The 11908-nt window shown below is 39.6% G+C and overlaps 1 pseudogene; it reads right to left on the reverse strand.

The window, feature by feature from the left end:
- Nucleotides 1–349: 349 nt before the first annotated feature.
- Nucleotides 350–811, reverse strand: LOC102906125 (large ribosomal subunit protein uL24 pseudogene; annotated as a pseudogene).
- Nucleotides 812–11908: the final 11097 nt, after the last annotated feature.

Raw genomic sequence — 11908 nt, forward strand, 5'->3', positions numbered from 1 at the left:
TCACTTGCTTCTTAACTATTTGCATCAAAATCTTTTAATTACTCTTCTTCCAGGGCCTAAGCTTCTTTTCATCAAAATAATTTCTATTCGCCGTTAAAGGTATTCTAACATAGTTTTCTGCTCACTTTTCATCACGCAAAATACCTGAGTGAATCAATTTAAAAGAGAATTAATTGGCTCCAAGTTTCTGTACAAGGATGGCTGGTGGCATTACTTTGGGGCCCACGATGAGACGGAATGAAGATGGAGGGGCACAGTGGAGCAAAGGGGCTCATCCCGTTGCGATCAGAGAGAGGAGAAAAACTTAGCACATTTTCTATGGGTTTTTTTGTTTGTTTGTTTGTTTTTTGACTACTTAAGCAGTCTTTAATGAAAGCTGTATAGGACACACCCCTACTCCTGCATCTTCTCAATCGTTTCTTCCTTGTGTTTGCCCTTCTCCTTTCCGACTTGCCGAGACTCGGCTTTCCTTTCCAGGATCTTTTTGCGGTCTCTGTTCAGCTTTAGCCTGGTGATAGCCACCTTGCTGGGGTGGATGTCCGCATGGACGGTTGTGCCGTTACGTTAACCTTTTCTCACTGCACTCATTCAATGTAGATGACGTATTTCTTCCTGGACACTTGGATCACTGCTGGCCAATCTGCTGGCCTTTGTAGTGTCCTTGGATAACCTGAACTTCATCATCCTTTCGAATGGGCATAGACTGAACATTGTACTTCTGCCTCATTCCTCCGAATGGGAGAAGGTGCATTGAAATGCCATTTGCGGTTCTTGCTGCGGTCAGATTGAACCGATAGGGACTGAACCTCATTTTGGCGCCTGCGAGAACCAGCGATGGCCGCAAAAGGAAAGAGGTCTCTCTACTCGATCTCTATGATCTTATTTTAAACTTTAAAATTTTTATTTGTATGCATTGAAAATTTTCATCCCAGACATTCAATTTTAAAGTTTGATTAATCGTTTTAGATTAAATGTCTTATAGACAAGAACAATTTATAATATAGACCATATTCTTTCTTAGAAAAACTTTCTTCCATGATAAATGTGTGTTCCTCACTTGTTGGTTTTTCAAAACGTAATTTTCTGTCTTTGGTTGCTTATTGTTTCTTGATGTACATAAGTATCTTAACATTTTATTAATAAAATAAAATTAAAAATTTATTAAATAGTTCCTCTTTTGTTGAGAAGATAGCAAGGTTAAAAGAAGTCTCAATCACTGTCTTTCATTAGTGCCTTTAAAATAAATACACTGCAAATGTATTAAAAAGGTGGAGTTGCCTTAAGGTAAAATGAATCAACAGACAAATAAAACACTCCGGAACAAAAAGATGACATCTACATCTTTGCCTGGAGCTAAAAATCGAGAAATGATTGCACAGTGGCTGAGGATGCACATATTCTGTAATTTAAATGCACACAGCTCTTGCTATATAAACGTACATTCTATGCTGATACCACTACAAAAACTACATGTTAGGAAGGAACACAGCCACCACATTTTCCTTCTAGCTCATGTAAAAGGCTGGTGTGATACAAAGAAAATACTACATGCATCAGAGGAGTTTGTTTTTTCAGCTCTGCTGACGTATTTTTCATCTGTGACCCTTGCTCTTGCTTATACTTCCACTGAACAGATCCTTGTGTACTCAGAACACATTCAAAAGCAGAATTCCACTAGAATACTATGGATTCCCTATATCCCCCAGAACCCCTGCATAGACAAGAACTGTCAAACAAGTTACAGCATCTTGATTTCCCAGACAACTGGGTTTTCATCACAAGACACAAAACATGAACTGACTGAAATAGTGCAGCTACATAAAACATCCACTAATATATTGCAAGAATACCTCAATTGGCCGGGCGGTGGTGGCGCACACCTTTAATCCCAGCACTCGGGAGGCAAAGCCAGGTGGATCTCTGTGAGTTCAAGGCTAGTTTGGGCTACCAAGTGAGTCCTAGAAAAGACACAATTTACACAGAGAAACCCTGTCTCAAAAAACCAAAAAAAAAAAAAAAAAAAAGAATACCTCTATTAACACAATTACAACAGGAGGGTGATAGAATTTGCCTGTTAATAACAATTTCATATATATACACATATATAATCATTTTAACCTTATTATAAGCACAATATATAATTATTTACTTTATTTCATAATCTCATACATATATGTCTATAGTGTACTGTGATCATCTCTCCTTCGATCATTTTCTCTTAGCCCCCTCCTGCCAAGCTCCCAACAGGGCCAGCTCCTGTTTTATGTCTTATTTGCATAAGTCCCACTGAATTTAATTAGTTTTTTTATGTGTCCTAATTAATGAGTGGCTATATCACTGAAGAATAGGAACCCTCTTCCCACAACACATTGACTGCCTATAGCTCCTCAGGGAGGGGCACAGCCTCATGAACTCTTCCCATCCATGGAGGACTGTTGATTGGTCCAGCCTTGTGCAGATCTTCTTCAATAACCACTGCTATTGTCATTTCTTGAGTGAAACCGCCATGAAATGATGTTCATTTTAACGATACAGTAACTACATTCCATGCCAACTTCATGCCACTCTCTTGACTTCAGTTATGAGATCTATTTTTTCTAATTTACCTAGACACATTTGAATATTGAAGATCATTACCAAGGTAACGATTTTGATTTAATTGACTAAATGTTGAAATAAGGAAACCCTCCTGATACTCCCTTTCAGTTATGTGTATGTATCAGGAAACACACTGGGAGGCTTGGTCTGAATATTTGCTTGAATATGTACTTCACTGTGATAGGAACTCATTCATTAAATAAGCAACTCCTGATTTCTTGCTCTTTTCCATGAGTTAGAATGGATACTGTTACAGGAAAGAAAAACAATATCCTCTGTCCAGAATGACCTCACAGTCCAAAGACATATAGGTCAGCGGAACACTGTGTGAGAATGCAGTCAGTTCTTTTGAACAGGTAACAATAAAGTTCACAAGCTCAACTGTCAGGCAAGCTCTGTCTGGAGGAACCATGTATTACTTTACTGAAAGTGAGCACTTCATCTTCAGGCGAGGTAGAAAAACACTAAAATTATCAGACCATGGGTAGAAAAAGGAGTTCCCTCACTCTGGAGCCTCACCCCTGCTGAAAATCAAGAAGTCCACCAATTTCTGCTGTGAAGGTTGCCTACACAGATGCAATATTTAAGGATTAAAATATCAATAAGAATAACAACTAATCCTAAGACCGGAGTGAGTAAGATCTCAAGTATGGCCTTTCTCCTTCCTCTGGGAATCTCAACAAGATGACTAACTTCTGTTTAGAATGAAAATATTCTATTTTCTTATACCTGTGAGGTCAGGAATTTTGCCCTACTAATTACAATCCTGTCAGATGCACCAGTGAGCCATCCTGTGATCTCTCTTAAATTTCCTAACAACTATTTGAGGGTAACTCACCAAAATCCTACAGATGGAGATTATAAAGACAGTGAAATGAGATGCTGGTTGAGATTCCTGTTCTCCCTTTCCTTAGGATTTTTTTTCTTTAATTTATATTATATTATATTATTATATTTTTGCTCCACCCTTACTTAAATCTATGTTTTTTGGGGGGGGGTGTTTTTTTGTTTGTTTGGTTGGTTGGTTGGTTGGTTTTTCGAGACAGGGTTTCTCTGTGTAGCTTTGCACCTTTTCGTGGAACTCACTTGGTAGCCCAGGCTGGCCTCGAACTCACAGAGATCCGCCTGGCTCTGCCTCCCGAGTGCTGGGATTGAAGGCGTGCGCCGCCGCCGCCGCCGCGGCCGCCGCCACCACCACCACCCAGCTCAAATCTATGTATTTTTAAAGACATTTCTTTAAATAAATTCCAATCCTGTTTTCATATTGGCTTGTCCTGAAACTCCTTTCTGCAGTGAAATTTAGGGTTCTGCTTTATCTAAGTAAAGGTCTCCGAAAAGAACTGGGTGGACTTGATCACACATCAGCAGGATGTGTGTAGGCAGGAAGTATATCAGGATGTATGCTTGCCTGAATTGGGAAGTATATATCCCTATGGGTTTTGCCTTATAAGTCTCTGACTAATGTAATTTTTGGCCATACTCTGGGAATCCTGGGTATGGATATGGCTGGTATCCATCATCCTAGCCAGTATTTAATAAAGTTTGGTTCAAATTTGGCTCAAAAATTGTGGTAGTGGTCTTATTCTCGCTCTGTGGGACTAACAGTGGCGGTGTGGGGTTGTGTCTCTCCCTGTCCCTTACTGTGGTGGATAATCTGAGAAACATGAATGCATTTTTCAAGCAGAGAGAGTCTAGAGCCTTTTAGTTTGAAACAATTACTGTTCCTTGTCCTTACTATAGCTTTTATCACATTATGCTTTACTATCGTGTATCTCTGGCTCAAGGGTTTTCACTACATGGGCTTTCCTTTGGCTTGCCTGCCTGGTATCTTGCTTCTAACGATTAGAAAACAGCCTCTGCTATCTTTGTGGTTGTGGCTTTCTCAACATGAGCTGAACAAGGACCAAACCAATAAACATACTAATGTGGAAAGAAGATCATGAGCCCTTAACCCTAGAGAAAGAACTAGAGCAATGAAAGGAATCTGAGAACAGGAGGAATAGTCTTCCCCAGGGAAGAGCACACCAATTGCTAATCCAATACCAAATGGTCATCTCTGAAAACGCATATGCAAGTTATTATATATACACATATATTATACTGACTGAGAAGGTTGTAGTTATGTATTTAGAATATATAGGAATGTGCACATACACACAGACACAGACACACACACACACAGACACACACACACACTCCCCACACTGGCAACCACACATGCATGTAACCAATTAATAAAAAAGAGAGACCATGAACTTTAAAGAGATCAAGGAGGAGTATGTGGGGGGGGGGGAGTAGAGAAAAGGAAAAAATGGTGTAATTATATTATGACCTCAAAAAAAAAAAAAAAAAAAAAGCCAAAAAAACCTCTGTGAAGTTTTATCCACTACCATGGCTACACCATCAAACAGTTCCTTATCCCTGCTATAGCTCTTACCACATTATGTTTAACTGGGTAACTGCTTTTCCTACACTACAATAAATATTGTACCTATTATCAAAGCACCTAAAACCAAGCCTCAGTTATAGCAGAAACTCAGTCTCTGATTTTTAAATAGGTGAACAAATGATACTAGTCTCTGAAGAAAGAATATAAACAGTCTCCTAACAATTGCAAAATGAATCTAAAAGAAAGAAGTGGAAAAAAAAAACCACGTTTTGTAACCATTTTTTTTTATATAAAAAGCAAATCAGTAGCCCGGTGTCATATTCAAGGCTGGTTTGTTTGTTTTTCAGTTAGAAGGACACTTTTGTCTCCTCACGGTGACAAGAACAGTCACGAAAGCAGATGACTAACGGAAAAGTAGGAACTACTAAGCAGAAGCAGGAACTTAGCTGGAATTGGAAACACCAGTTAGGAGTAATACTGTTCTTCATGACTACACATTTCATACCATAAGTGCTTGGCAGTTAACGCCTCCATTCAATCTAGTGTGCTAATGAGTTTATCTTGTTAACAAATGATCACATATAAGTTAAGCAAAAAGCTGGTAGCTTCAAATAGAGATCTTTACCCTACCTCTTCAGTTGGGTCTGGAAATGGGCTCACTTGTGGCTCAGGGTCTCATTTTAGGATTGAAGTTAGTAAGGATTACGGTGATCCTTTGTAAAACACCTTCCAAGTGTGAATTTGTCAAGGTGCCTCAGTTTTAACCACAAAGATGTTGTTTATAATTTACTGTTTTCATAACAGAGTGACTAATTTCCTCAAAGTGAGCTAGACAAGAGAAAGAAGGGAGGGGAGAGGAAAAGGACAAGGGGAGAGGGGAGAGGAGAGAGAGAGAGAGAGAGAGAGAGAGAGAGAGAGAGAGAGAGAGAGAGAGAGAGAGAGAGAGAGAGAGGATTTACAAAGTTAGGTTTTTCTCCTTCTCGAGGAAACCCAGGTCTCCAGACTTCTTGCTGAGAAACTGCCTTTACCTGCTGTGCGGTCTCATGACCCTAAACAAGATCTTTAATGGACTCCTGTGTCCTCCTCTGCGGGAGCATAGGAAGGCATAATCTTTCTTACCTTAGTCTCTAACAGTGGCAAGGTGTACTGCAGCTAAATAAAAAGTACAAGGCTGGTTTAAGAGGGGTTTTAAAGTTTAAAAAAAAAAAAAACTTCAAACATAACAGCATGTTGACCATGAGAGGGGAGCAGACCTGTGGTAGGTGGTAAATCAGAGAGGAAATCCAGAAGAGAAAGGATGCGAACATAGCAGCAAAATAATGAAACAAGAATGTTTTTAAAAAGTGGAGATTGATTACACATTAGCAATGTCATCTGATTCTTGCTAAATTTGAGTCACATTACCACGTCTGAGGTTTGCCGCCAGAGCTGCATACTCTCTTACACAATTTACTGTAGACAATGGGTTTTCTTTTGATCAGAGAGGGTCTGAGCCATCTCCCTAGATCCCGGCTTCCCTTTTAATCCTGGTCTCAGCCTCTCAAATCCTATTTACAACTAAGTCACCACACCCAGTTTGGGATCATTTGCATAGAAAAAAACACAACAGTTTCTGCTGCTGAGGTCCCAGGGAAATTTTCTCAGGGGTTCCCCCCTCCAAAAGAACACAAAATAATTTAGTCAATAATATCCTCACCAAAATGTTAGCAGTCAGCAGCTTCTATCCAGTTTAATGCAAAGCTATAATTTACAACTTTATTTCAAAGTAAAACTTTTTATATTTGGTAACTGCCTAGGAAGATCTACTCCATGAAATGTAAAAGTGTGCTAGAAAATAGATTGAAGCAGTCATTGTTCCAAATACTTTTAAGGAATTGTTTACATACCATATGTAACATGGCTTTGCATTTTCAAGTGACCTAAAATACTTTAAATCATCTTTAAAAGTTACGATGTTGTAAAACTTAATATGTAATGTGCTCTAGTTGCTATTCTGTATTGTTTAGGGAAGTAGTGTAAGTGTTGCAGCTCTGAGGTTTTCCTAGTGGAAGTGTTAAGATGTGACAGGAAAGGTATTCTGGCAGTTGGCAGCCAAGGAATACCACAAAGTCACTCCACACAACAAACCTCAGGCAGATTTATTGGGAAAGACACAAGAAGCGTGCTGTCCCTGCTAGGGTGAGAAGCAGTAGAGACCTGAACAGGTGACAGGCTGTTATAGGGTTTCTTGGGAGAGGAGTTTTCCAGGGTGGAGATTTCCAGGGTGGGGACTGATGGAATTTTAAGTCCTGAGCTTGGCGAAAGCCCAGAGATTGGTGGGATTTGGGGCTCAGGGATTACTGGGTTTTCAAACTCAGGAACTGGTGGGTTTTGGTCATACTTCAAATGAAGACGTGAGCTCAGACCTTTTACCCTACTGTAAGGACAAGGAAAAAAAAAAAAACCTCTTCATTGTTAGAAAAGATACAAGGCTTTCTCCTGAAAGTTGTAAATGTCTAGTTGGGTGGTTGAATATGTAGAATTAGAAAACACTGATAAAAGGAGGGAAAATGTGTAGCTCTCCCATGTGACAAAGGCATCAGGTATCAGAACTTGGTGCAGCACTGAAATTTGCTTGTGAGAGTGATGACTTAGCCATGTGTGCTGAGAGGTAACAGGCAAGCTCTTGGTACAAGGCTGGCCTAACACACATACCTAGATATACATACTTAACAGTGAAGAGGCTAGTATCTACATCTTAGAGAGAATATAGAGTATAGACAAGTTTTCAGATGCCAACGCCTGTTTCATATAGTAATGTCCTCATCAGTTAAAGAACTCTTATCTATTTTGACATTCTCTTGATTTTTATAAGTAGATGGATACATATTTTAAATTGTTTATACAAAAAAAAAAATCCGGACACATCAGAAATGTTTCTTTAATTTTAACTGAAGACCCAAGTAAGCTGCTAACCAGAGGCCTTGCCTCCCTGTTTTATAGGAAGTTGGGGGACAGGTAATGGGCTGAGTTGGCTGAGGCTCAGTGACAGCCCTGCGATGTGCCTTCCTGCCAGGCTGTGTCACTCCACTGATGTGTGCTGACTCTAACTCTAGGCACTACCTACAGATAAAGGAGCAATGGTATTTTTCCCCCTCTATCAAGAATGTCCCTTTCATCTAATGAGGAGCCTTTCTTTGAAGAAAATAGTTCCCTTTTATCTCATTGCAACAATACCTACACAAAAACCAACCAAAGTTTGCCCTGAAAGTATGCATCTTTCCCATCTGGGCTAAGGAGTGTGTGGGGACCACAACCAAGGAAGAGAGACAGGTTCTGTAGAAGAAAGGTAGCCCACTTCTGTGAGGAAAGAATGATGGTATAGAGCATTTCTATTTTGTGGGTGACCAGAATGGTGGCTGCTATAATGAGTTCAGCCAAGTGTTATAAAAAGGGATCTAGGGATTTTATACATGTTTGATTTCATTTTGTTTCTTCTATAACAAAACAAACAAACAAAAAACCAACAAAAACAAAAAACAATCTGTATTTGCTGACTTGGGGAACAGAATGAAGATAATGAAGCCAAAGGAGGGAATAAATGACTTATTGATTATTCTAGGCATGTAGCCAGACCTTTGAAAAAAATGAATTTCTTTTATGCCTGCTGCCTCAGTTTTATGCCTCATTTTAACACTGAGATTGGCCTCTTGATAATGGGAGGTCAGATTCTTGTGTAGAGAGAGGTAAGAACACACTCTGTGTCTTCAGGAGCCATTTGAAAGTTATCAAAACCACAAAATGAATCCTAGAAGATCAGTTAAAAAGACAATGAGAGTAGATATCATTAAATCTGACTTCAGAGCGAGGTCCTCTGGGGTATAAATATCTTAGAGAAATGATCCCAACTTTATATGCTTTTATTATAATATTTATATTCTTAGAATTTCACCTCAAATATATTGTAACTCAGTGAAACTCTATCAGGCAATATATACTCTTTTCCATAATTTTTCAGAGATTTATTACTTGAGAGAATCAACTTGATGATTTTTGACAGTTTGAAGTGTTTCTATTTTTGTTTCCAGAGAATATGTCTTATGTCCGAAGAAAGATTTGAAAAATGGTGTCTTCAGATCATGTAGGCATGTCTGGGTACAAAGAGAAGAGCTTGTAAGGACAGTGGTACATCATTGGACTGTGCATAGGTACTAAAGGGCTTTTATCCACTACTCGCTTGATGGGAAAGCATCACCTGTTTTATTTACTGCTATTTGAGTCACACAGTTCTATAAGTAGACAGTAGATTATAGGCTTACTACCAAAGTAGGTAAGACCTTGAACCAATGGGAAAAAGCGTGATGAATATTCACTGTTATCAGTCAGAATTTTAACCTACTTCACATCGAATTTCATTCTCTAAATATCAAACTGTTATTTTTCTAATTAGCAACATAAAACATGGGTTCAAAGGGGGAAAAAAGCACCAAGAATACACTGAAATTATCTTCAATAAAATCAGAATTCTGGCTACACAATGAAACCATTCAATTATAATAAGCATGAGCCAGAACAGAAAACAAAGAATTACCTAACAAATTTGGGACAAGATATTGTCCTTCAGAGATGAGCTAATTGGCCAAAAGCCTATCATTAGAAAATGGTAGCATAAGCAATAGTTTATTAGAAAGAGATGAAGCAAGCTTTACATTTCTTTAGGCAAAGTGCTTTAGTTAGCCGAATCCAGTGAAGTCTCCAACGCTGTTTAATATTCTTATCCATTTGAGATTTCTTGGAAATAGGAACACACTAGCATTGGGATGGGGGTGAGCCTCCAGAAATAAATGTTGACAAAGTTCGAATAAGCCTCTTTTTGAAAAAGAAGTCTATGTAACTGTGTCAAGTGCTCAGTGGGTCACGACTGAGAAACAACAAAGTAAGGTGTTAGAGGTTTCTGAGTATTCAAGGAAAGATAATTTGGATCTTATTGTTGGAAGATAGGGAGTTCAAGACCAGGCAGAGATACAGAGTGAGATTGCCTCCACAGCTTAAAAACTGTAAGAAATAAATGCAGTGTATTAGAGCAGTGACTCTCAATCCGTGGGTTGCAACCCCTTTGGGGTCAAACTACCCTTTCACAGGGGTTGCATATCAGGTATTCTGTATATCAGATATTTACATTATGGTTCGTAACAGTGGCAAAATTACACGATGGAGTAGCAACTAAATGATTTTATGGTTGAGGGGCACCACAGCATGAGGATCTGTAACAAAGGGTCCCAGCATTAGGAAGGTTGAGAACCACTCTATTAGAGTTTAAATCAATATTCATAAGGAGTCTCATCATTAGTAAATTTTAATGATACTGTATATCCCAAGTCAGAAATTGTGTATGACTCTTTGTTGCTTCTGTAACAAATTACTTCCTGTTTCATGGTTGTTATTATAGTTTGAGCCTTAATGGATCCAAAGTCACCTATACTATGCTGTGGATATCGTTCTATATAAATAAAACACTGATGGCCAGTGACCAGACAGGAAGTATAGGCGGGACAAGGAGAGAGGAGAATTGGGGAAACAGGAAGAAGGGAGAGAGACACTGCAGCCACCACCAGGACAAGCAGCATGTAAAGACGCCGGTAAGCCACCAGCCACTTGGCAAGGTATAGATTTATAAAAATGGGTTAATTTAAGATAACAGTTAGCAAGAAGCCTGCCACAGCCATACAGGTTATAAGTATTATAAGCGGCTGAGTGATTATTTTATACGTGGATTGTGGGACTGCGGGGCTTGGTGGAAGCTGGAGAGAAGCCCTCCACCAACATAAGGGCTTGGTTACCAGCTTGTGATGCTGTTAGAAAGTGGTATAATCTTTAGTAGGCAAGAATTAGTGAAAGAAGTTAGCTTATTGGGGGCATATCCTTTAAGAGGATGTGGGGCCCTGAATCCTTCCTCTTTTGTCTTCTGGCTACCATGGTAGCCATCTTTGCTATACGGCCTACTGCCGTGATGACCTGCCTCATCACGGGCTCCAAAACAAGCAAGCAGATTGAACGAAACCGTGAGCTAATATAGAATTTTTCCTTGTTTTTTTTTTTTTTCAAGTATTTTCTCACAGCAGAAGAAATCTCTAAAAGAAGGTACTTGGAATAATATAGTCTTAACAGTCTTTTAGGGGGAAAAATCTAGTACAAGCTTCACTCTCCTAAAATCAGGGTGTTGCAGAGCTGAGTTCCCTTCTGGAAACCATAGCTGAGAGACTGGTTCTACACTTCCAGGCATTGAAACAAGGCAGATCTGTTCCTTGGGCCTACGTTCTTTGCTGCCACCACTGTCATAGTATGTGCTGTGACTGCATTTCCCTCTTCATTATAGAAAGACAATTGCTACCAATTTCTGGAATTTAAACCATCGAGTATTTCATGTTTGCTTACTGAATGCCTGCCTTTCTCTGCCAATTCAGATGCTGACAGTATTAAGAAGTGAGTTGTTGCCGGGCGGTGGTGGCGCACGCCTTTAATCCCAGCACTTGGGAGGCAGAGGCAGGCGGATCTCTGTGAGTTTAAGGCCAGCCTGGTCTACAAAGTGAGTTCCAGGAAAGGAGCAAAGCTACACAGAGAAACCCTGTCTCAAAAAAACAAGAAGAAGAAGAAGAAGAAGAAGAAGGAGAAGGAGAAGGAGAAGGAGAAGGAGAAGGAGAAGGAGAAGGAGAAGGAGAAGGAGAAGGAGAAGGAGAAGGAGAAGGAGAAGGAGAAGGAGAAGGAGAAGGAGAAGGAGAAGGAGAAGGAGAAGGAGAAGGAGAAGGAGAAGGAGAAGGAGAAGGAGAAGGAGAAGGAGAAGGAGAAGGAGAAGGAGAAGGAGAAGGAGAAGGAGAAGGAGAAGGAGAAGGAGAAGGAGAAGGAGAAGGAGAAGGAGAAGGAGAAGGAGAAGGAGAAGGAGAA

Source organism: Peromyscus maniculatus, chromosome 14, assembly GCF_049852395.1.
Source record: "Peromyscus maniculatus bairdii isolate BWxNUB_F1_BW_parent chromosome 14, HU_Pman_BW_mat_3.1, whole genome shotgun sequence".
Taxonomy (NCBI): domain Eukaryota; kingdom Metazoa; phylum Chordata; class Mammalia; order Rodentia; family Cricetidae; genus Peromyscus; species Peromyscus maniculatus.